The sequence below is a fragment of the Pseudophryne corroboree genome, chromosome 9 (genome assembly GCF_028390025.1).
Source record: "Pseudophryne corroboree isolate aPseCor3 chromosome 9, aPseCor3.hap2, whole genome shotgun sequence".
Classification (NCBI taxonomy): Eukaryota; Metazoa; Chordata; class Amphibia; order Anura; family Myobatrachidae; genus Pseudophryne; species Pseudophryne corroboree.
The window spans coordinates 235,258,920-235,283,725 of record NC_086452.1 but is presented as its reverse complement, the minus strand read 5'-3'; the positions used below and the strand labels follow the sequence as shown (position 1 = coordinate 235,283,725).

The 24,806-nt window shown below is 47.4% G+C and overlaps 1 protein-coding gene across 1 annotated transcript in view; it reads left to right on the top strand.

The window, feature by feature from the left end:
* Positions 1 to 24,806, top strand: part of LOC134958791 (complement factor H-like) — a 258,602-nt gene that overhangs the window by 114,671 nt on the left and 119,125 nt on the right. The window lies entirely within an intron of this gene.

Sequence of the window (24,806 nt, the reverse complement as noted above, 5' to 3'; positions counted from 1 at the left end):
CTGTGTGGGGTCCTGAGAACCTGTGACCTATTATATCACTGATAGGGTCATCCTCCCCGTGGTTCCCGGCTCCTGTACTGTGGTTAGAATGGTGACTGACCCCAGGATAGGAATGGACATCTGAAGCCAACCATCATATGATGGCTAGGCTTCCGCCATTGAAACTTTTTATGTGATGGTTACAAACCATCGCATCAAAAGTATTTGATGGTGGAAACTATTTATATGACTTGCGCATGCGATTAAACCCTGCAGCGTGGTTGTCAGGAGGCGAGATTGGGGGCAGGATCGGGGGCGGAATCAGAGGTGATTTGGGGGCAGGGCCAGTACTCGTCTACACTCATCAATGGGGACGACCTGCTCAGTGATACTAGCCTACAAAGCAGGCTGGATGTGGTCTATTTATACTGTTCCAGCACTGGGAGTACCCTCTGCATACACTACTTCATCACTGGGCATTGTGTGTGTATAATATATATAATATACACACACACAATGACCAGTAATAAACTAGTATATAAAGAGGGTACACTCAGAGGTGATGGAGCAGTGTGGATAGACAGACAGACAGACAGACAGACAGACAGACAGACAGACAGATAGATAGATAGATAGATAGATAGATAGATAGATAGATAGATAGATAGATAGATAGATAGACAAACAGACAGATAGATAGATAGATAGATAGATAGATAGATAGATAGATAGATAGATAGATAGATAGATAGATAATATAGAGTTACAGCAACACTGGGAATCAGGGCCGGGCTGGCCGGTCCGGTTCACAGATAGCCGGGAAGGCTGCGCTTAGTGCAGCTCCCTGCTCTCTGGTTTGTCCCCAACCGCCGCTGCCAGACGTGCCCTGTTGCTAAGCAATATGGGGGCGTGTTGTGAGTCCACGCCTCCTGACTCGTGACATGCTCCCATTTGCAGTGTCTGCGCGCCCCTTTACACAGCGCACGCGCCCCCTTTCTCGTCCCCAGTCTGTCCCTGCTGGAAGTGCACACATTGGGGCAGATGTATTAACCTGTAGAAGGCATAAGGAAGAAACCAGTGATATGTGCAAGGTGATAAAGGCAGCAGCCAATCAGAGCCTAACTGTTAATTTACATATTGGAGCTGATTGGCTGGTATCTTTATCACCTTGCACATATCACTGGTTTATCACTTCCTTATGCCTTCTCCAGGTTAATACATCTATTGTGTGTTATCAGTCACACTGAATGTCCTGAGCTCCATGTATCAGTCTGTGGCAATTGCTGTGGTGTGTGAGTGACTAGCTGCTGCAGCAGGGAGAAGGTTGTGCTCCGATAGGCTCAAATTGACTCAGAAAGCCAATCAGAGCTAACAATGTGCACGGTTGCCTAGCAGCAACCTAGATAATGGAGGGTGTAAGAGGAATGAGGTGGCTCATGTTTGAGGCAGAGATTTAGCCTCCAATGAGCCAAATAAGTTTCCCTGATGAGGAAACAGCAGCCAGGTGAGGCATACTATTAGGAATTTAAAAATAAAAATCCACCATCGGAACACCATTGAATGATCACCATTCAATGGTGGCAAACATTGCAAGGTTACCATCGAATGGTAAAAGCACTACCATCAAAAGAAAACCATTGATGTTTCTAAAACATCGACCATCAATGTCCATCCCTAGCCCAGGTAGGAGATGCCCTGAGGAGAATGAGGCCCCAGTCACTGAGGATACCGGCTCTCATCTCCCTTGGAAGATGTAACAGTCTCCTGACCCACTGCTGCTGCTCCCGGATGCTGTCATGTCTCCCTGCACAGGGCTGACAGTATCCTCTCTGCCCAGGAGCAGCAGTAGCAGCTTTGGGTCCTTTCCCTCCCCATTTCACCTGATACAGGCAGCCGCAGCTGACACCCCCCCGGGTGTGGATGCTGAAGTAGGGCCGGGGGCACTGCATGGGGTCCTCTCAGTTTGTTATAAGAAGAATAATCAAAGCGGCCAATCACCCTAATCGGCAGCGCTGATTATTCTTGTAATACAACAAGAGCAGCCAGGGAGCATCACACGCCACAGATGGCCCCAGGACACTGAAATCATACTGCCCTGCCCCCTGGCCCAGCCCAACACCACTGAACATGGACATATTATTAAACAGCATTTTTAAATGTATAAAGGTTTAGAAGAAATGACTACAATGATGTCACATGAGTGAGTATGCATATCAGCATGACATACATAGAGCATAAACATATACTGTACCCACAAATGGTGGAGATTATTGAGGACTGACATGCAGTACAATGATCAGGATGCAAGCTGCCATTACAGATCTGCATGGAGAGTAACAAAGAAGTGGTAATGCCATGTCATATCATACTATAAAATAAGAAGCGCCGTCATATAGTATTTTTAAAAAAAAGAGGATTTTCTCTCAATAATCCTCCAAAATATTTTTACACAACATATATTAAATTATTACAACATTTAGTACAATCAAATAATAAAACCAGCCAGTTTATATAGCTCTTAATCTGTGGCAATTTATCAGCATATTTACAAAGATAAAACGCCTTCTAAGCTTATTTCCTTTTAGCTAAAAAGAGTATTCCATATAATAACCCAGGTCCCTTATCAATGTGTCACACCTACTGAGGAAGCAGCTGACACTTGGCAAAGGCAGGGAAACTCATTTTTATTGCCTAACAAAACCTGCTGGTACCTTTTACTTTCCCTGAGTATTTGCTGATGTTTGGACCAGATCTCCAAATATGGTTGCGATGATCACTTAATAGAGCCGGGAGTGGACACGCAAGCATATTATCAGCCCAGGAGCTAAAGGAGTGTTATTTATTGAATTATCATGGCCATGACTAACATAAGACTGTGGGGGTCATTCCGAGTTGATCACGCGCTAGCTACTTTTTGCAGCCGTGCAAACACATAGTCGCCGCCCACTGAGGAGTGTATTTTAGCTTTGCAAGTGTGCAAACGCCTGTGCAGCCGAGCAGTACAAAAACAGTTTGTCCAGTTTCTGAGTAGGTCTGAACTTACTCAGCCCTTGCGATCACTTCAGCCTATCCGGTCCCAGAATTGACGTCAGACACCCGCCCTGCAAATGCTTGGACACGCCTGCGTTTTTCCAACCACTCCCTGAAAACAGTCAGTTGACACCCAGAAACGCCTTCTTCCTGTCAATCTTCTTGCGATCGACACTGCAAATGGATTCTTCGCACACAATGATCCACTTTGTACCTGTAAGACGCGCCTTCGCATTGCAGTGCATATGCATGCGCAGTAGTGACCTGATCGCTGCGCTGTGAAAAATGGCAGCGTGCGATCAGGTCGGAATGACCCCCTATGATCTATGCTTACAAGCTATAGCTTTTTATATTTTCTGCTAAGAAAGTGCCCTTATTGGATTTTGTATACCTACAGTGCATCCAGAAAGTATTCACAGTGCTTCACTTTTTCCACATTTTGTTATGTAACAGCCTTATTCCAAAATGGAATAAATTCTTTTTTTCCCTCAAAATTCTACACACAATACCCCATACTGACAACATGACAACATTTCTTTTTTTAGATTTTTGAAAATTTATTAAAAATAAAAAAACTAAGAAATCACATATACATAAGTATTCACAGCCTTTGCTCAATACTTTGTTAATGCACCTTTGGCAGCAATTACAGCCTCAAGTCTTATTGAATATGATGCCACAAGCTTGGCACACCTATCTTTGAGCAGTTTTGCCCATTCCTCTTTGCAGCACCTCTTGAGCTCAATCAGGTTGGATGGGAAGCGTTGGTGCACAGCCATTTTCAGATCTCTCCAGAGATGTTCAATCGGATTTAAGTCTGGGCTCTGGCTGGGCCACTCAAGGACATTCACAGAGTTGTCCTGAAGCCACTCCTTTGATATCTTGGCTATGTGCTTAGGGTCGTTGTCCTGCTGAAAGATGAACAGTCGCCACCAGTCTGAGGTCAAGAGCGCTCTGGAGCAGCTTTTCATCCATGATGTCTCTGTGCATTGCTGCATTTATATTTTCCTCTATTGTGACTAGTCTCCCAGTTCCTGCCACTGAAAAAATATCCCCATAGCATGGTGCTTCACTGTAGGTATAGTATTGGTCTGGTGGTGAGTGGTGTCTGGTTTTCTACAAACATGACGCCTAACATTGTTGCCAATTAGTTCAATCTTTGTCTCATCAGACCAGAGAATTTTGTTTCTCATGGTCTAAGAATCCTTCAGGTGCATTTTGGCAAACTCCTGGTGGGCTGCCATGTGCTTTTTACTAAGGAGTGGCTTCCGTCTGGCCAATCTACCATACAGAGAAAAAGGTTGCAGGTGCACAATTCAAACATTACCAAATTATTAATAATAATAATTGCAATAAAATTTTGCATTTTAAGCGAGGTTCTTCGCATAGTTATGGCCATAAGTAACGGCTTGCCCACCGCGTCCAGGTGACCTCATTAGTCGGGCAAGTCCCTAACATTTTGGGGGGTACAAATCTAGGGTGCGGGACCCCCCAAAATGAAGCAGCTGAGTGACCCCAGGGCAACACAAAAGTGAAAAAATATATAGTGAAAAAGTGAAAATAGGTTAGTGAGAGAGGCTGCTGAAAACAGCAGGGGTAAATTAGTGAGAGGTAATGAAGGGGGAGATAAAGTAGTGAGAGGTAAAGTAGTGAAAAGTGAAGGTAGGAAATGAATTACATTGAAACAAAACACACGATAGGGATGAAAGTAAATATGAAAATAAGTGTTAATATGTGTTGCTCCTGAGGCAAAACAGCCACAACAGTCCAGGGGGACCCACACCCTGGAAATGCACCCCCATCTGATAATCCAATATACATTTGTGCAGGACTCACCTTGCTCTGCATGCAGTCTAAGAAATGTCAGGAACCTAATTAAAACCAATATATAGGACAGGTGGGCGTGGGTGCTACCACCAGGCAGAAGGGGTCTCTGGCCTTCTGTTGTGTATGTGAAAGGCCAGAGACCCCTTCTGCCTGGTGGTAGCACCCACGCCCACCTGCTTTGTTATTGGTGGAGGCGCTGCTGCTGCTGTCCCTGTCCTTCACCATAGGCTGTTCTCCGCCGCTGTGAATGCTGGGATACGCTTCCCAGCATTCACAGCGTCGGACAGCCTATGGTGAAGGAAAGGGACATCAGCAGCAGTGCCATCACCAATTACACAGCGCTGCTGCGGCTCCCTCCTCCACCTCCCTCCTCCTCCTTCCCCCCGTAGCCGTTGCGCTCCACTCCTCGGCAGGCGGCTGTGTGCCGCGGGCGGCGGTTGCCCGCAGCATACAGCGGCATGTAATGAGTCAGTTTGACTCATTACATGCTTAGGGCCCCTGGACAGTGGCGGGCCCCAGTGCAAGGCACTGCCTGCACTGGCGGTAGTTCCGCCACTGCCTCACACCTAAATCCGCCCTGGCTTCTGGGGGGCAATGCAAATGATTGTTTCGCTGCAGTGATAGACCAGCCCAGCAGAGTATATCCTGGGTCCCGCCAATCAAACTGCTTAGTGGAAGTCACAAGGCCAGTATACAGACATTCCAGGAACCATGTGTTTGGAATGTCACTCAAACCTGGTCCTAATAGTAAGTCTGTGAGAATGTCTGTCCAAGGACATACCTAGTGCTCCTAGTTCTGTGAAAGGATAGCCTTAATGAGCACATTTCCCCCTGCTGTGGGGAGAATATAACCTGTATATAATAGGACATAAACGTTATCTATCTATAGTATTGCCCTCGGATCTAAGAAGGAATTTATAATTAGGCACATAATCCCCTACATAAAAAAAGATTATGTGAACAGAAATAAAAAATAGCATCAAGAATTATATGGATATGGAGCTTTAAGAGGGACGCTGTGCGGGTGCAGTGCCTGCTGCCATGCAGGTGTCGTCTCACCGCTTACCTCGCGTCGCACTCTCTCACCTTCAGGTCACAAAATCTTCAACGGACCTGGAAACTTTCAGTTGGACCCGGACACAGCGATCCCCTCTCGGAGCCGACGATGGACAAACTGGGAAGAAAGTAAACCAAATTAAGGGGGTATCAACTCTTCTTCCACCGGAAAAGAAGATACCCCAGGGGTGGCGGCAACCTTCACTGGTTGGGTGAAAGGTCATCACAGGCACAAAGCCTCAGCCACCCAATTTTCACACACTCGCACTCTCGCGCATAGTGTGATAAAGGGGGTTCTCACGTCCGTGAGCAAACCCCTAATCCGGCGCTCGGGGACAGACAAAGGGGCAGACGGACACAGATGTTACTCACCGTTGTCAGTTTTGCGCTGTGATCTTCCTCTCCACTTACAGGTCCCTGTAAGGAGGCAACCAAACAACAGCCGTGCAGGGCCTAACTCTATCCTGATGTAACACCACTACACTAACTACAACAGCAGAGCCCTCAAACTAGCTCTGTGTGTGTGTTGTGCAACAAAACTAAACAAACCATAAGCAACCTTGGCCCTGCACGGAAACAACACACATCACAAATCACAATAACAGTGCAAGTTACTACCACGGTGCTGTCCCTTTGATTACCTAACTGCTTTAGATTACCAGGAAGTGGGCGCTGCACAGCCTGCCCACCTTCCCTTACACTTACTTACCAGGGGCTCAGGCCAAGCGGGCCTGCCTACCTGTACACACCGGGGTGACCAGGGCCTAGTGCCCAGTACCACCTTTATTCACCTTGGGGGACACTGTCTATGCTGGGCCTAGTGCCCCTTAGCCACACACAGGCCGGAGGCCTGACTCTGCCCACGGGCCTAGCACCCGCCTAACATGTGGCCGTTGGAGTAATCTGGGCCTAATCCCCAGGTCACTCTTATTTGGGGAGTTATACCTAAACTCGGGCCTAATGCCCACCATGTGCCCTCGGGCCTAATGCCCACCTAAAATGCCAATGCCGCGACTTGGGCCTAATGCCCAAATCACCAAATCAGGGGATGACACTCCTAACTGCGCTACATGCCTAGTGCCTGAACCGTGTCCTCGGGCCTAATGCCTATTTCCTGGTGGTCTAGGGAGGAAGGGGGCGAGATCAGCCTCACTGAGGCCTCACCTGATCAAGGGGTCTCTGGCGCCCTCTACTGCCGCTGACCAATCCTGGCCAGTGGCGCTGCCACCGCTCCTCCGCGTCCAGCCGCCGCTGGACATCTTCTCCACTGACGCCCGCATCTTCTGGCCTCTTCAGCGGTTACCGGATCTCTTCTCCAAATGGCTGCTGTCTTCTCCTCCGCTGCGGGCTCTTCTCTCCGTCCCGCTCTTCGACGCTCTTCGGCGCGACCTCTTCTCTTCCTCTGCTCCTGGCAGGGTCTGACATCACTCGCCGGGGCTGGGGCCTATGACACCGCAAGCGCCGATTGGCTCACCGCGACCACCCGTGATTGGCCGGCACCCCGCGAGCCATGATTGGCTCGCGGACGGTGCCAGATTTGAAATCCCGCCGCTGGCGCTTCAGATTGGCTGACAAAATGACACCAAGTTAGTGGAGCTGTCCGTCGCCCTATCTTGACCGGTGCTGGGGACAGACACACCGCCCCAGCACCGGCCACCGCCGCACCTTGCAGGGGACGCAGATCCCCTGCACTCCACTGCTGCACTGATGCCAATAATAAAGCTCTGAAAGGTGAAAATTAAAAATTATTATTAGTCTGGTAGAACACAGAATGTTTGCAGTGTCAGCAAAAATCAAATGAAAGATCAAATTATAAATTGTGATGTACAAATTATGTGAAAAAAATTAATTTAAAATGGTTATAAAGTATTATGATGAATCAGCATGTGCAAGTCAAAAGGTAAAGTGCCTAATTCAGACCTGATCGCAGCAGCAACATTTTCCTCTAATGGGCAAAACCATGTGCACTGCAGGTTGGGCAGATATAACACGTGCAGAGAAAGTTAGATTTGGGTGGGGTGTGTTCAAACTGAAATCTAAATTGCAGTGTAAAAATAAAGTAGCCAGTATTTATCCTGCACAGAAAAAAAAATAACCCACCCAAATCTAACTCTCTCTGATATTATATCTGCTCCCCCACACACACACACACACCGCCTCCCCACCCCTTGCAGTGCACATGGTTTTGCCAATTAGAGAAAGATTTTGCTGCTGCAAACAGGTCTGAATTAGTCCCAATATATCATACCTGAATTACAGAAGGCCCTGAAAACACACCCACCCTCCCAAATAAGGTGATTTAGGACATGGTAAATGAAAAGTGAGGGCCATAATAATGCTCATTGCTAAGGCAGGGTGCGTGTCCATTGCTGAGAAAAAGAAGGAAATATCTATGTCTGTGAAAACATCCTTTGTGTTCTGCAATATCATATAATGTATCTGTAACAGTATTAAACGTAAATAAATGAGGGGCAGATTTATTAAGCTCTGTGAAGTGATAAAGTGGAAGGTGATAAAGAACCAGCCAGTCAGTTTCTGTTATTTTTCAAACCCAGCCTGTAACATGTCAGTTTGGATCTGATTGGCTGGTCCTTTATCACCTTCCACTTTATCACTTCACGGAGCTTAATAAATCTGCCCCTGAGATCCGGGAATCACTCCATAGTGTACATTCAGTGGTGTAGTGAACCTGTCTATAATTATTTATATATAAATCCTGATAAATTCTAGCCATGATTTGGTGGATTCCAGAGGGCTACTACGTAGAAAACGTTGCATAATGGTAGATAATTAACCTATACTTAGGAAATAAAAATAGTAATGGAAGCAGGGGCAAATTTAGGGGTGAGGGCTCCCCTAGGCACAACAGTAACGGCTGCCCCCCACCTGCCTAATTTTATTATTTTTATTGATTGGTTATACAGTAGGCCCTCAATTGATGATAGCCAATTCAATAGAATAATAAAAAATTATTAGACATATCTACTCAGTAGGTCAGCTCACAGGGGTAGTATGTGCATGACCTACCCATTTACACTCCATTCAAAATGGCATATGGTACTACAGAATAATGGGGTTTTTTTGCCGTTATTGGTACTTTTCGGGCTGACAGCACCAAAACAAGCATCAAAGTGCCACCCCCAAACAAATGCCACCCCAGGCATGTTCTTTGCGTGCCTAATGGGAAATTTGCCATAGAATAGAAGTGTGCTATCAGTACACAAGAACATGGAGAAAATAAGATTTTACTCACCGGTAAATCTATTTCTCGTAGTCCGTAGTGGATGCTGGGGACTCCGTAAGGACCATGGGGAATAGCGGCTCCGCAGGAGACTGGGCACAGCTAAGAAAGATTTTGGACTACCTGGTGTGCACTGGCTCCTCCCACTATGACCCTCCTCCAGACCTCAGTTAGGATACTGTGCCCGGAAGAGCTGACACAATAAGGAAGGATTTTGAATCCCGGGTAAGACTCATACCAGCCACACCAATCACACCGTATAACTCGTGATATGATACCCAGTTAACAGTATGAACATAACAGAGCCTCTCAACAGATGGCTCAACAATAACCCTTTTAGTTAACGATAACTATATACAAGTATTGCAGACAGTCCGCACTTGGGACGGGCGCCCAGCATCCACTACGGACTACGAGAAATAGATTTACCGGTGAGTAAAATCTTATTTTCTCTGATGTCCTAGTGGATGCTGGGGACTCCGTAAGGACCATGGGGATTATACCAAAGCTCCCAAACGGGCGGGAGAGTGCGGATGACTCTGCAGCACCGAATGAGAGAACTCAAGGTCCTCCTCAGCCAGGGTATCAAATTTGTAGAATTTTGCAAACGTGTTTGCCCCTGACCAAGTAGCAGCTCGGCAAAGTTGTAAAGCCGAGACCCCTCGGGCAGCCGCCCAAGAAGAGCCCACTTTCCTCGTGGAATGGGCTTTTACAGATTTAGGGTGCGGCAGTCCATCCGCAGAATGTGCAAGTTGAATCGTGCTACAGATCCAGCGAGCAATCGTCTGCTTAGAAGCAGGAGCACCCAGCTTGTTGGGTGCATACAGGATAAATAGCGAGTCAGTCTTCCTGACTCCAGCTGTCCTGGAAACATATACTTTTCAGGGCCCTGACTACGTCCAGTAACTTGGAATCCTCCAAGTCCCAAGTAGCCGCAGGCACCACAATAGGTTGGTTCACATGAAAAACTGATACCACCTTAGGAAGGAATTGGGAACGAGTCCTCAATTCCGCCTTTCCCATATAAAATACAGATAAGGGCTTTTGTATGACAAAACCGCCAATTCTGATACACGCCTGGCCGACGCCAAGGCCCACAGAATGACCACTTTCCACGTGTGGTATTATAGCTCCACGGATTTAAGTGGCTCAACCCAATGCGACTTCAGGAAATCCAACACCACGTTGAGATCCCACGGTGCCACTGGAGGCACAAACGGGGGCTGACTATGCAGCACTCCCTTAACAAAAGTCTGAACTTCAGGCAGTGAAGCCAGTTCCATTTTGGAAGAAAATCGATAGAGCCGAAATCTGGACCTTAATGGAACCCAATTGTAGGCCCATAGTCACCTCTGACTGTAGGAAGTGCAGAAATCGACCTAGCTGAAATTTCTCCTTTGGGGCCTTCCTGGCCTCACAGTACGCAACATATTTCCGCCATATGCGGTGATAATGGTTAGCGTTCACGTCTTTCCTAGCTTTAAATAGCGTAAGGATAACTTCCTCCGGAATTCCCTTTTCCTTCAGGATCCGGCGTTCAACCGCCACGCCGTCCAACGCAGCCGCGGTACGTCTTGGAACAGACAGGGCCCCTGCTGCAGCAGGTCCTGTCTGAGCAGCAGAGGCCATGGGTCCTCTGAGATCATTTCTTGGAGTTCTGGTTACCAAGCTCTTCTTGGCCAACCCGGAACAATGAGTATAGTTCTTACTCCTCTCCTTCTTATTATTCTCATTACCCTGGGTAAGAGAGGCAGAGAAGGGAACACATACACCGACTGGTACACCCACGGTGTTACCAGAGCGTCCACAGCTATCGCCTGAGGGTCCTTAACCTGGCGCAATATCTTTGTAACTTTTAGTTGAGGCGGGACGCCATCATGTCCACCTGTGGCCTTTCCCAATGGTGTACAATCATTTGGAAGACTTCTGGATGAAGTCCCCACTCTCCCGGGTGGAGGTCGTGTCTTCTGAGAAAGTCTGCTTCTCAGTTGTCCACTCCGGGAATGAACACTGCTGACAGTGCTAACACATGATTTTCCGCTCATCGGAGAATCCTTGTGGCTTCTGCCATCGCCATCCTGCTTCTTGTGCCGCCCTGTCGTTTACATGAGTGACCGCCGTAATGTTGTCTGACTGGATCAGCACCGGCCGGTGTTGTAGCAGGGGTCTAGCCTGACTTAGGGCATTGTAAATGGCCCTTAGTTCCAGAATATTTATGTGTAGGGAAGTCTCCTGACTTTTCCATAGCCTTGGAAGTTTCTTCCCTGTGTGACTGCCCCCCAGCCTCGAAGACTGGTATCCGTGGTCACCAGGACCCAGTCCTGTATGCCGAATCTGCGGCCCCCTAGAAGATGAGCACTCTGCAGCCACCACAACAGCGACACCCTGGCCCTTGGAGACAGGGTTAACCGCCGATGCATCTGAAGATGCGACCCGGACCACTTGTCCAACAGATCCCACTGGAAAATCCTTGCATGGGACCTGGCGAATGGAATTTCTTCGTAAGAAGCTACCATCTTTCCCAGGGCTCGCGTGCATTGATGCACCGACACCTGTATACGTATTAGGAGGTCTCTGTCTAGAGACGACAACTCCTTGGACTTCTCCTCCGGGAGAAACCCTTTTTATCCTGTTCTGTGTCCAGAACCATACTCAGGAACAGTAGACGCGTCGTAGGAACCAGCTGTGACTTTGGAATATTCAGAATCCAGCCGTGCTGTTGTAGCACTTCCCAAGATAGTGCTACTCCCCCGAACAACTGCTCCCTGGACCTCGCCTTTATAAGGAGATCGTCCAAGTACGGGATAATTATTTCGGCCATTACCTTAGTAAATACCTCGGTGCCGGGGACAGACCAACAGCAACGTCTGGAATTGGTAATGACAATCCTGTACCACAATTTTGAGGTACTCCTGGTGAAGAGGGTAAATAGGGACATGCAGGTAAGCATCCTTGATGTCCAGTGATACAAAGAAATTCTCCAGGCTTGCAATAATCGCCCTGAGCGATTCCATTTCGAACTTGAACCTTCGTATATAAGTGTTCAAGGCTTTCAATTTTAGAATGGGTCTCACCGAACCGTCTGGTTTCGGTACCACAACATTTTAGAATAGTAACCCCGGCCTTGTTGAAGGAGGGGTACCTTGATTTCACCTGCTGGAAGTACAGCTTGTGAATTGCCGCCAGTACTACCTTTCTCCGAGGGCAGCAGGCAAGGCTGATGTGAGGTAACGGCGAGGGGGAGTCGCCTCGAACTCCAGCCTGTACCCCTGTGATACTATTTGCAGAACCTAGGGATCCACCTGTGGGCAAACCCACTGGTCCCTGAAGTTCCCGAAACGCGCCCCTACCGCACCTGTCTCCACCTGTGGAGCCCCAACGTCATGCGGTGGACTCAGAGGAAGCGGGGGAAGATTTTTGATCCTGGGAACTGGCTGCTGGTGCAGCTTTTTCCTTCTTCCCTTGTCTCTGTGCAGAAAGGAAGCGCCTTTGACCCGCTTGCTTTCTGAAGCCGAAAGGACTGTACCTGAAAATACAGTGCTTTCTTAGGCTGTGAGGAAACCTGAGGTAAAAAAATTTTCTTCCCAGCTGTTGCTGTGGATACGAGGTCCCAGAGACCATCCCCAAACAATTCCTCACCCTTATAAGGCAGAATCTCCATGTGCCTTTTATAGGCAGCATCACCTGTCCACTGCCGGGTTTCTAATACCCTCCTGGCAGAATGGACATTGCATTAATTCTGGATGCCAGCCGGCAAATATCCCTCTGTGCATCCTTTATATATAAGACGACGTCTTTAATATGCTCTATGTTAGCAAACTATTATCCCTGTCTTAGAGTATTAATATTATCTGACAGGGTATCAGACCACGCTGCAGCAGCACTATTTATGCTGAGGCAATTGCAGGTCTCAGTATATAACCTGAGTGTGTATATACAGACTTCAGGATAGCCTCCTGCTTTTTATCAGCAGGCTCCTTCAAGGTGGCCGTATCCTAAGACGGCAGTGCCACCTTTTTTGACAAACGTGTGAGCGTCTTATCCACCCTAAGGGATATCTCCCAACGTGACCTATCCTCTGGCGGGAAAGGGTACGCCATCAGTAACTTTTTAGAAATTACCAGTTTCTTATTGGGGGAACCCACGCTACTTTACACACTTCATTCATTCATCTGATGGGGGAACAAAACACTGGCTGCTTTTTCTCCCCAAAAATAAAACCCCTTTTATGTGGTACTTGGGGTTCATGTCAGAAATGCTTAACACATTTTTCATTGCCGAGATCATGTAACGGATGTTCCTAGTGGATTGTGTATATGTCTCAACCTCGTCGACACTGGAGTCAGACTCCGTGTCGACATCTGTGTCTGCCATCTGAGGTAACGGGCGCTTTTTTGAGCCCCTGATGGCCTTTGAGACGCCTGGGCAGGCGCGGGCTGAGAAGCCGGCTGTCCCACAGCTGTTTTACGTCATCCAGCCTTGTAAGGAGTTGACATTGTCGGTTAATACCTTCCACCTATCCACTCTGGTGTCGGCCCCACAGGGGACGACATCCCATTTATCGGCCTCTGCTCCAACTCCACGTAACCTTCCTAATCCCACATGTCGACACAGCCGTACCGACACACAGCACACACACAGGGAATGCTCTGACTGAGGACAGGACCCCACAAAGTCCTTTGGTGAGACAGAGAGAGAGAGTATGCCAGCACACACCAGAGCGCTATATAATGCAGGGATTAACACTATAACTGAGTGATTTTTCCCCCAATAGCTGCTTGTATAACAATATTGCACTTAAATTTAGTGCCCCCCTCTCTTTTTAACCCTTTGAGCCTGAAAACTACAGGGGAGAGCCTGGGGAGCTGTCTTCCAGCTGCACTGTGAAGAGAAAATGGCGCCAGTGTGCTGAGGGAGATAGCTCCGCCCCTTTTTCACAGACTTTTCTCCCGCTTTTTTATGGATTCTGGCAGGGGTATTTATCACATATATAGCCTCTGGGGCTATATATTGTGATATATTTGCCAGCCAAGGTGTTTTTATTGCTGCTTAGGGCGCCCCCCCCCCCCCAGCGCCCTGCACCCTCAGTGACCAGAGTGTGAAGTGTGTATGAGGAGCAATGGCGCACAGCTGCAGTGCTGTGCGCTACCTTGGTGAAGACTGATGTCTTCTGCCGCCGATTTTCCGGACTCTTCTTGCTTCTGGCTCTGTATGGGGGCCGGCGGCGCGGCTCTGGGACCGAACATCAATGGCCGGTTCCATGCGGTCGATCCCTCTGGAGCTAATGGTGTCCAGTAGCCTAAGAAGCCCAAGCTTACCACCAGTTAGGTAGGTTCGCTTCTTCTCCCCTTAGTCCCTCGCTGCAGTGAGTCTGTTGCCAGCAGATCTCACTGTAAAATAAAAAACCTAAAATATACTTTCTCTCTAGGAGCTCAGGAGAGCCCCTAGTGTGCATCCAGCTCAGCCGGGCACAGGATTCTAACTGAGGTCTGGAGGAGGGTCATAGTGGGAGGAGCCAGTGCACACCAGGTAGTCCTAAATCTTTCTTAGCTGTGCCCAGTCTCCTGCGGAGCCGCTATTCCCCATGGTCCTTACGGAGTCCTCAGCATCCACTAGGACGTCAGAGAAATAGTGTCTTGTTTACTAGTTGAAAGGTAGGTAAGAGTGTCCCAGTCCCACCTACTGAACATTCTCAGTACAGATGGGGAGAATGTAATCCCATGAAAGGGTTAAAAATAACTAGATATACCTGTGTTGAGGTACAGTGGAATATATACTGTATAAGCTGAGGAAGTATGTGTGTTTACACTCAAATAAATGCACTGTATAAATATATATTTATTTTATACAGTGAATTCATGTAGTTATATAGAATTTATAGTAGATTATTTATAGAACTATATACATATGTTAAAAATGTATTGTTTTATAGCTTATTTTATCACACTAAACAGGGTATTTGTGTAAATGTATGGGGCTGATGTTGGTCAGTGGCTGAGAGAGAAGGCTCTAGAAGCTTCATGCACCCCCTCTGCTGTCCCTCACTGCATGTAAGGCTAGTGTCGAATGCGGGTGGCGGGAACAGGAAGAGTAGTGAGGACACTGTATGGGGAGTAAATAAGGAGCCCCGGCCGGTGTTTAGGACAGTGTCCTGTTCCCTCCCTCTAAAGGTCCCACCTCCCAATGCCAGCCATGCTGTAAGCATCTGGCTGTAAATAGTCTGCCAGGCACATGGAGGGTGAAGACTGAGAAGCATTTTGTCTCCCCCTCCAGTGCTCACCTACTGTATGTGTGCCCTGCACCTGCTGTAAGGGCTGTAATGTGGTGGCCGGTCAGGGAAAGCATGCAGACAGTGTGGGTGTCCCGGGTCTTACCACCGGAGCTCAGGATAAGCTATGGTGTAGGAGCCAGCAAGCTGCAAAAGTAGGTGTCTGTCCCAGCTCTGACAGCTGGAAGCGGCTGTAGCAACAGGCTGAGTGTGTGACTGGAAGGTTGCACCTACTGTAGATCCCCTTCGCTGAGAGGACCTTTCTCATAACGCAAGATGTCATCGTCACCATCTTTTGGGTATAGTAATCTATGGTGAGCGGAGTGAGACATCGAGCCTGAAGTGAGGCGAGCAAAACGAGCCCGCAAGGGTACAATGGAGCCTAAACACAAAAAAATATGTACTGTAGATTGGATTTAAAAAAAAAAATGCTGTATGGGCAGAAGAGAAGGGATATAGATTCTACTGACTGAAAGCTATGGCAGCTTGTGATGGTGGGAGATGGATACTATGTCAGAGAAACAGCCGGAGGCAGGGCTGTCTTTTCATGTGGCTCAATGGGTAGTTGCCCAAGGGCCCCAGGAGAATAAGGGACCTAGGCTGACAACTGAGGATCCCCTTTTTAGAGGGGTACCAGATTTTTGAAAATCGGCCATGGGGAACCAAAGATATCTGACTTCAAAGCAGTGGTCCCCATCCGGGTCTGTTAATTGCTCTTCCCAACCTGATATCTCAGGTTCGGTCTGTTTTTCTGAGGGCAGACTCCAAAAGGTGGAATGATCCCATTTTGCTGGACACTGGCAGCTTGTCTCTACTATGCCCAGAACCAGAGATATCAGCCTTCCAGCAGCTGGTCCCTGCTCCAGCTCCACACACCTGGTTTGCAGTTCTGTACATTCGTTGATGTATTCCTCAGTACTGTACCTCCTGAAAGGTGGCACTCTCCAATTTTTTATCTCATTAAAAGCTGAGAACTAGAGAAATCTGCAGTCAAGTAAGCTGCCCTCCCACCAGAAAATAAATAATATTAAGCCCACTCAACTATCCACCCCTCCCCTGTGTATTAAACACCCCTAGCACCCTGGAAGTCAAGTTCCAGGGCCACTTTATTCAGCCCAATGCCTCCTACAGTTTAGTGTCCTCCCTCCTGCCCCATCTTCCACCATCTGTACAGTAAAGGAGTAATTAGCAGAAATGACTGCTCCAGGTCTGACACGCTGAGTGGAAGATACAACACACACTACTGCCCGTGGGACATCAAAGCTGTTTCTAATAGCATATTCCCCACCCCAACCAATGGATGATGGGTAGGGGCCCCAGTGTATTATTTTGCCCAGGGGCCTAAATGGCTGTTAAGACAGCCCTGGTCACAGGCAGGCTTATCCTAGGACCAAGGCCAGTGCAAGGTGTCTATGTGCCCTAGGTAAATCTACACAATACTGTAAACCCGGCATCCGGGTCTTAGTACGTAAGGGAAATGTGTCAAAACCCCCAAAACTGGGTTTTTACCACATTTTCCCATTAGTACATACCGCAGGTTGGGTATGGTATACTGGCAGTCAGGATGCCGTCGGTCAGAATACTGATTCCGGCATTCCGACTGGCGAAAACCCGACAGGGGAGCTTAGGTAAGAGAACCCTAATGCTCCCCCTAACCCTCTCTCCCTGCAGCCTAAACCTGACCCTAATCTCTCCTCCCGCAGCCTTACCCTATCCCTCCCTTCCCACAACCTAACCCTAGCCCTCCCTCCCGCAGCCTAACCCTAATTGAACTTTCATTCGGGATCCCTGCTGTCGGGATACAGCCATCAGCATTCTGACAGCTGTCAGGATTCTGGAGCTGGCATTCTGACAGCCAGGATGTTGAATGTTGGGATCTCAGTTACATCCCCATCCCGCCCAGTGTGCTGCCTATTAAAGCAATAGGGAGGCCTGGAAAGAAGTACAGTAAACTCAGTCTCATAAATATAACACTCTCGTAATTTGAAAAGCCACACTTGTATAATATACTTGTGTAAAAAGTAGCACCCACTGTTTTTTTTTCTTCTAATTTTGACTGTATATCTGTGTGCATGTCCGAGTCTGTATACAAAGTATGACAGAACTTGTTTTGGGAAAATTAGAAAAAACTGCAGATGCTTATTATTACACAGATATAAAATACAAGTGTATCCATTGAGAGAATCAAATCCTAGCTCACGAGCATGGTAGCCAAGAGAACTATGGAGACAGGAGTCATGATATAGTGATTTTGCTCAGTGTAATTTTTTTTATAGTACTGTGTGTCCCACCTCTATCACTGAATGTAATGATTTTTTTTTCTTTTAGAGAACTGTATAGAATTTTGAACTGTGCTTTTCTTTGCATTCGTTGGAGATGCAGAGCAAAACATTTTTCTGTGTTCATATTTCTACTTAATGTAAGGATCATTTTATACAGCACACCAGGGGAACTTTTAGTTGTAATGCGTGTTGTCACTGAGTGCCTGCCGTAATGGTGGTTTCATAGTCCGCACTGCAGTATTTGAACAGAACTACTATATTTTAATGTGCATTGGCCCGCTTGTCAGGGCTTGCTAGATTGTTCAGTATTCTGTAGTTCCATATCCATCTGCTGCTATTCAGCATTGTACTGTAGTTTTCATTAGCGGAACAATCGCAATCCAGTGGTGAAACAGTGTACTGCATGCTGTGGATCCTCTTGTGCCTTATCATGCCTTACTTCACCTACCTGCACTATTTCCATGGTGTGACTTGGATACCAGTATGGCGCACCAGCAATGATGATACATCTGGATACATCTGTAATACCCCAAGTAGTAGCACCCCTTATACACATATTGCCCATAGTAGAAGTGCTATTTCTACACATAATTCCCTCAGCTGTACTAGTAAGAGTGCCTCTTATACATAATGCCCTCAGTAGTAGTGCCGCTTATACATAATGCCCCCAGTAGTAGTGCCCCTTATACATACATTGCCCATAGTAGTAGTGCCACTTATACACATAATTCCCCAGCAGTACTGCTGCTTATACACATAATGCTCCCAATATTCTTGCCTCTTATACATAATGCCCACAGTAGTCGTGCTATTTATACAGATAATGCCCCCAGTAGTAGTGACCCTTATACACATAATGCCCATAGTAATAGTGCCACTTACAACACAATGCCCACAGAAGTGCTGCTTATACACATATTGCCCACAGTAGCGCTTTTACGCATAATTCCACTAGTAGTAGTGCCCCTTATACACATATTGCTATAGGTAGTAAAGCCACTTATGCACATAATGCCCCAGTAGTCATGCCCCTTATAAACATAATGCCCATAGTAGTACTGTTGCTTATACACATAATGACCCCAGAAGTAGTGCCATATATACATATAATGCCCAAATAGTAGTAAAGCCATTTATATGGGATGTAGTTATGTGACCGGCTTTGTTGCGCTTGCCCCCTCCACCAGCAATCTAAAGCTCAGGATATTGGCATCTGTATGCATATGCCATTCACCCGAACCCAACCTGTTTGTAAATATAATACCCACAGAAGTGCCGCTTAAACACATAATGCCCCCAGCAGTAGTGCCACTTATACACATAATCCCTGCAGTGGTCATTCCGCTTATACACTTAATGTCCAAAGTAGTAGCTTCCCTTATACAAATATTGTCCTTAGTAGTAGTGCCACTTATACACATAATGCCCCCAGTAATAACGGCCCTTATACACATATTGCCCATAGAACTAGTTCCACTTATACGCATAATGTCCTAAGTATTATTGCCTCTTATACAGACTGCCCACAGTAGTAGCACCGCTTATACACATAATGACCCTGTAGTATTGCCCCTTATATATAATTTTACCTTGTTGGGATTTTGACCATCGGCCAATGGGTGTCTGTATTTTGACCATCAGGATTTTGATTGTAGGTAAAATTACTGCATCCCCCTAGTAGTAGTGCCTCTTGTACACATAATGCCCATAGTAGTAGTGCTGCATATACACATAATGCCACCAGTAGTAGTGCTGTTTAAACATATAATGCCACCAGTAAATGTGCCATTTATACATATAATGCCTATAGTAGTAGTGCCACTTATACACATAATCCTAGCAGTGGTAGCGCCACTTATACACATAATGCCCCCCCTCCATAGTAGTGCATCGTATACATTTTACGTCAATAGTAGTAGTGCTGTTTATACATATAATGCCCACAGAAGTGAAAATTATACACATAATATCGCCAGCAGTAGTTCTGCTTATACACATAATCCCGGTAGTGGTAGTGTTGCTTATACCTATAATTCCTGAAGAAATAGCCCACCTTATACACACAATACCCATAGTAAAGTGTCGCTTATACATACAGTATGATGCCACAGAATTGCCGCTTATTCACATAATGCCGCCAGTAGTAACGTCCTTTATATGCATATTGTCCAAAGTAGTAGTGCCGATTTTACACCTAATTCCCTCAGTAGTAGCACCCCTTATACACATATTGCCAATAGCAGTAATGCTGGTTATACACATAATGCCCCCAGCAGTAGTGCTGCTTATATGCATAATGCTCCCAGGAGTAGTGCCTCTTTTACATACTGCTCACAGTAGTAGCACCACTTATAATGACCCCAGTAGTAGTGTCCCTTATAAATAATGCCCCCAGTAGTAGTTCTACTTATACATAATGCCCCTAGTAGTAGCATTCCTAACACATATTGCCCATAGTAGAAGTGCAGCTTATACACATAATGCCCCCAGCAGTAGTGCCACTTTCACACATAATGCCTCTAGTAGTAGTGCCTCTCATATATACTGCCCACAGTGGTAGTGCTGCTTATATATTACACACAGTAGTAGAGCCCCATATACACATAATGCCCACAGAAGTAGTGATGCTTATACACATAATACCCCCAGAAGTGCCGCCTTTACACATAAAGCCCATAGTAGTAGTGCCGCTTATAAACATAATGCCCCTTGTAGTAGTGGCGCTTATACACATAATACCTCTAATAATAGCACCCCTTATACACATAATGCTTATAGTAGTGCTGCTTATATACAGAATACCCTTAGTAGTAGTGCCGCATATACATATGACGCCCATAGTAGTAGTGTGTTTATATGCATAATGCCCACAAAAATGCCACTTATACACATAATTTCCCAGCAGTAGTGCCACTTTTACACATAATCCCTGCAGTGGTAGTGCCACTTATACACATAATACTAATAGTAAAATGTAGAATGTAGAACGTGGAGGGGGAACAGGGAAAAAATAAGATTTTACTCACGGGTAAATCTATTTCTCGTAGTCCGTAGTGGATGCTGGGAACTCCGTAAGGACCATGGGGAATAGCGGCTCCGCAGGAGACTGGGCACAACTAAAGAAAGCTTTAGGACTACCTGGTGTGCACTGGCTCCTCCCTCTATGACCCTCCTCCAGACCTCAGTTAGGATACTGTGCCCGGAAGAGCTGACACAATAAGGAAAGGATTTTGAATCCCGGGTAAGACTCATACCAGCCACACCAATCACACCGTATAACTCGTGATACTATACCCAGTTAACAGTATGAAATATAACTGAGCCTCTCAACAGATGGCTCAACAATAACCCTTTAGTTAAACAATAACTATATACAAGTATTGCAGACAATCCGCACTTGGGACGGGCGCCCAGCATCCACTACGGACTACGAGAAATAGATTTACCGGTGAGTAAAATCTTATTTTCTCTGACGTCCTAGTGGATGCTGGGAACTCCGTAAGGACCATGGGGATTATACCAAAGCTCCCAAACGGGCGGGAGAGTGCGGATGACTCTGCAGCACCGAATGAGCGAACTCTAGGTCCTCCTCAGCCAGGGTATCAAACTTGTAGAATTTAGCAAATGTGTTTGACCCCGACCAAGTAGCTGCTCGGCAAAGTTGTAAAGCCGAGACCCCTCGGGCAGCCGCCCAAGAAGAGCCCACCTTCCTCGTGGAATGGGCTTTCACAGATTTAGGATGCGGCAGTCCAGCCGCAGAATGTGCAAGTTGAATCGTGCTACAGATCCAGCGAGCAATAGTCTGCTTTGAAGCAGGAGCACCCAACTTGTTGGGCGCATGCAGGATAAATAGCGAGTCAGTCTTTCTGACTCCAGCTGTCCTGGAAACATAGATTTTTAGGGCCCGGACTACGTCCAGCAACTTGGAGTCCTCCAAGTCACGAGTAGCCGCAGGCACCACAATAGGCTGGTTCAAATGAAACGCTGAAACCACCTTTGGGAGAAATTGGGGACGAGTCCTCAATTCCGCCCTATCCATATGGAAAATCAGATAGGGGCTTTTACATGACAAAGCCGCCAATTCTGACACACGCCTGGCCGAAGCCAAGGCCAACAGCATGACCACTTTCCACGTGAGATATTTTAGTTCCACGGTTTTAAGTGGTTCAAACCAATGCGACTTTAGGAAATCCAACACCACGTTGAGATCCCAAGGTGCCACTGGGGGCACAAAAGGGGGCTGAATATGCAGCACTCCCTTAACAAATGTCTGAACTTCAGGTAGTGAAGCCAGTTCTTTTTGGAAGAAAATCGATAGAGCCGAAATCTGGACCTTAATGGAACCCAATTTTAGGCCCATAGTCACCCCTGACTGTAGGAAGTGCAGAAATCGACCTAGCTGAAATTCCTCCGTTGGGGCCTTCCTGGCCTCACACCACGCAACATATTTTCGCCATATGCGGTGATAATGGTTTGCGGTCACTTCTTTCCTAGCTTTAATTAGCGTAGGGATAACTTCCCCCGGAATGCCCTTTTCCTTCAGGATCCGGCGTTCAACCGCCATGCCGTCAAACGCAGCCGCGGTATGTCTTGGAACAGACAGGGCCCCTGCTGCAGCAGGTCCTGTCTGAGCGGCAGAGGCCATGGGTCCTCTGAGATCATTTCTTGAAGTTCTGGGTACCAAGCTCTTCTTGGCCAATCCGGAACAATGAGTATAGTTCTTACTCCTCTCCTTCTTATTATTCTCAGTACCTTGGGTATGAGAGGCAGAGGAGGGAACACATACACCGACTGGTACACCCACGATGTTACCAAAGCATCCACAGCTATCGCCTGAGGGTCCCTTGACCTGGCGCAATATCTTTTTAGCTTTTTGTTGAGGCGGGACGCCATCATTGTACAATCATTTGGAAGACTTCTGGATGAAGTCCCCACTCTCCCGGGTGGAGGTTGTGTCTGCTGAGAGTCTGCTTCCCAGTTGTCCACTCCGGGAATGAACACTGCTGACAGTGCTAACACATGATTTTCCGCCCATCGGAGAATCCTTGTGGCTTCTGCCATCGCCATCCTGCTTCTTGTGCCGCCCTGTCGGTTTACATGGGCGACCGCCGTGATGTTGTCTGACTGGATCAGCACCGGCTGGTGTTGAAGCAGGGGTCTTGCCTGACTTAGGGCATTGTAAATGGCCCTTAGTTCCAGAATATTTATGTGTAGGGAAGTCTCCTGACTTGACCATTGTCCTTGGAAATTTCTTCCCTGTGTGACTGCCCCCCAACCTCGAAGGCTGGCATCCGTGGTCACCAGGACCCAGTCCTATATGCCGAATCTGCGGCCCTCTAGAAGATGAGTACTTTGCAGCCACCACAGCAGCGACACCCTGGCCCTTGGAGACAGGGTTATCAGCCGATGCATCTGAAGATGCGATCCGGACCACTTGTCCAACAGATCCCACTGAAAGATCCTTGCATGGAACCTTCCGAATGGAATTGCTTCGTAAGAACTCCCAGGACTCGCGTGCAGTGGTGCACCGACACCTGTTTTGGTTTTAGGAGGTCTCTGACTAGAGATGACAACTCCTTGGCCTTCTCCTCCGGGAGAAACACTTTTTTCTGTTCTGTGTCGAGAACCATCCCCAGGAACAGTAGACGCGTTGTAGGAACCAGCTGCGACTTCGGAATGTTCAGGATCCAGCCGTGCTGTTGTAGCACTGCCCGAGCTAGTGCTACTCTGATTAACAACTGTTCCCTGGACCTCACCTTTATAAGGAGATCGTCCAAGTACAGGATAATTATAACTCCCTTTTTTCGAAGGAGTATCATCATCTCTGCCATTACCTTGGTAAATACCCTCGGTGCCGTGGACAGACCAAACGGCAACGTCTGGAATTGGTAATGACAGTCCTGTACCACAAATCTGAGGTACTCCTGGTGAGGGGGGTAAATGGGGACATGCAGGTAAGCATCCTTGATGTCCAGTGATACCATGAAATCCCCTTCGTCCAGGCTTGCAATAACCGCCCTGAGCGATTCCATTTTGAACTTGAACCTTCGTATATAAGTGTTCAAGGATTTCAAATTTAAGATGGGTCTCACGAACCGTCCGGTTTCGGTACCACAAACATTGTGGAATAGTAACCCCGTCCCTGTTGAAGGAGGGGTACCTTGACTATCACCTGCTGCGAATACAACTTGTGAATTGCCTCCAGCACTGCCTCCCTGTCCAAGGGAGCCGTCGGCAAGGCAGATTTGAGGAAACGGCGAGGGGGAGACGTCTCGAATTCCAGCTTGTACCCCTAAGATACTACCTGTAGAATCCAGGGATCCACCCGTGAGCGAGCCCACAGGTCGCTGAAGTTCTTGAGATGGGCCCCCACCGTACCTGGCTCCGCCTGTGGAGCCCCAGCGTCATGCGGTGGACTTAGAGGAAGCGGGGGAGGACTTCTGTTCCTGGGAACTGGCTGTATGCTGCAGCTTTTTCCCCCTACCTCTGCCTCTGGGCAGAAAGGACGCGCCTTTAACCCGCTTACCTTTCTGGGGCCGAAAGGACTGTACCTGATAATACGGTGCTTTCTTTGGCTGTGAGGGAACATGGGGTAAAAATGCTGATTTCCCAGCTGTAGCTGTGGAAACGAGGTCCGAGAGACCATCCCCAAACAACTCCTCACCCTTGTAAGGCAAAACTTCCATGTGCCTTTTAGAATCAGCATCACCTGTCCACTGCCGAGTCCACAATCCTCTCCTGGCAGAAATGGACATTGCGTTTATTTTAGATGCCAGCCGGCAAATATCCCTCTGTGCATCTCTCATGTATAAGACTGCGTCTTTAATGTGCTCTACGGTTAGCAATATAGTGTCCCTGTCTAAGTTATCAATGTTTTCTGACAGGGAATCTGACCACGCAGCTGCAGCACTGCACATCCATGCAGAAGCAATAGCTGGTCTCAGTATAATGCCTGAGTGTGTATATACAGACTTCAGGATAGCCTCCTGATTTCTATCTGCAGGTTCCTTTAAGGCGGCCGTGTCCGGAGACGGTAGTGCCACCTTCTTTGACATATGTGTGAGCGCTTTATCCACCCTAGGGGATGTCTCCCAACGTGACCTGTCCTCTGGTGGGAAAGGGT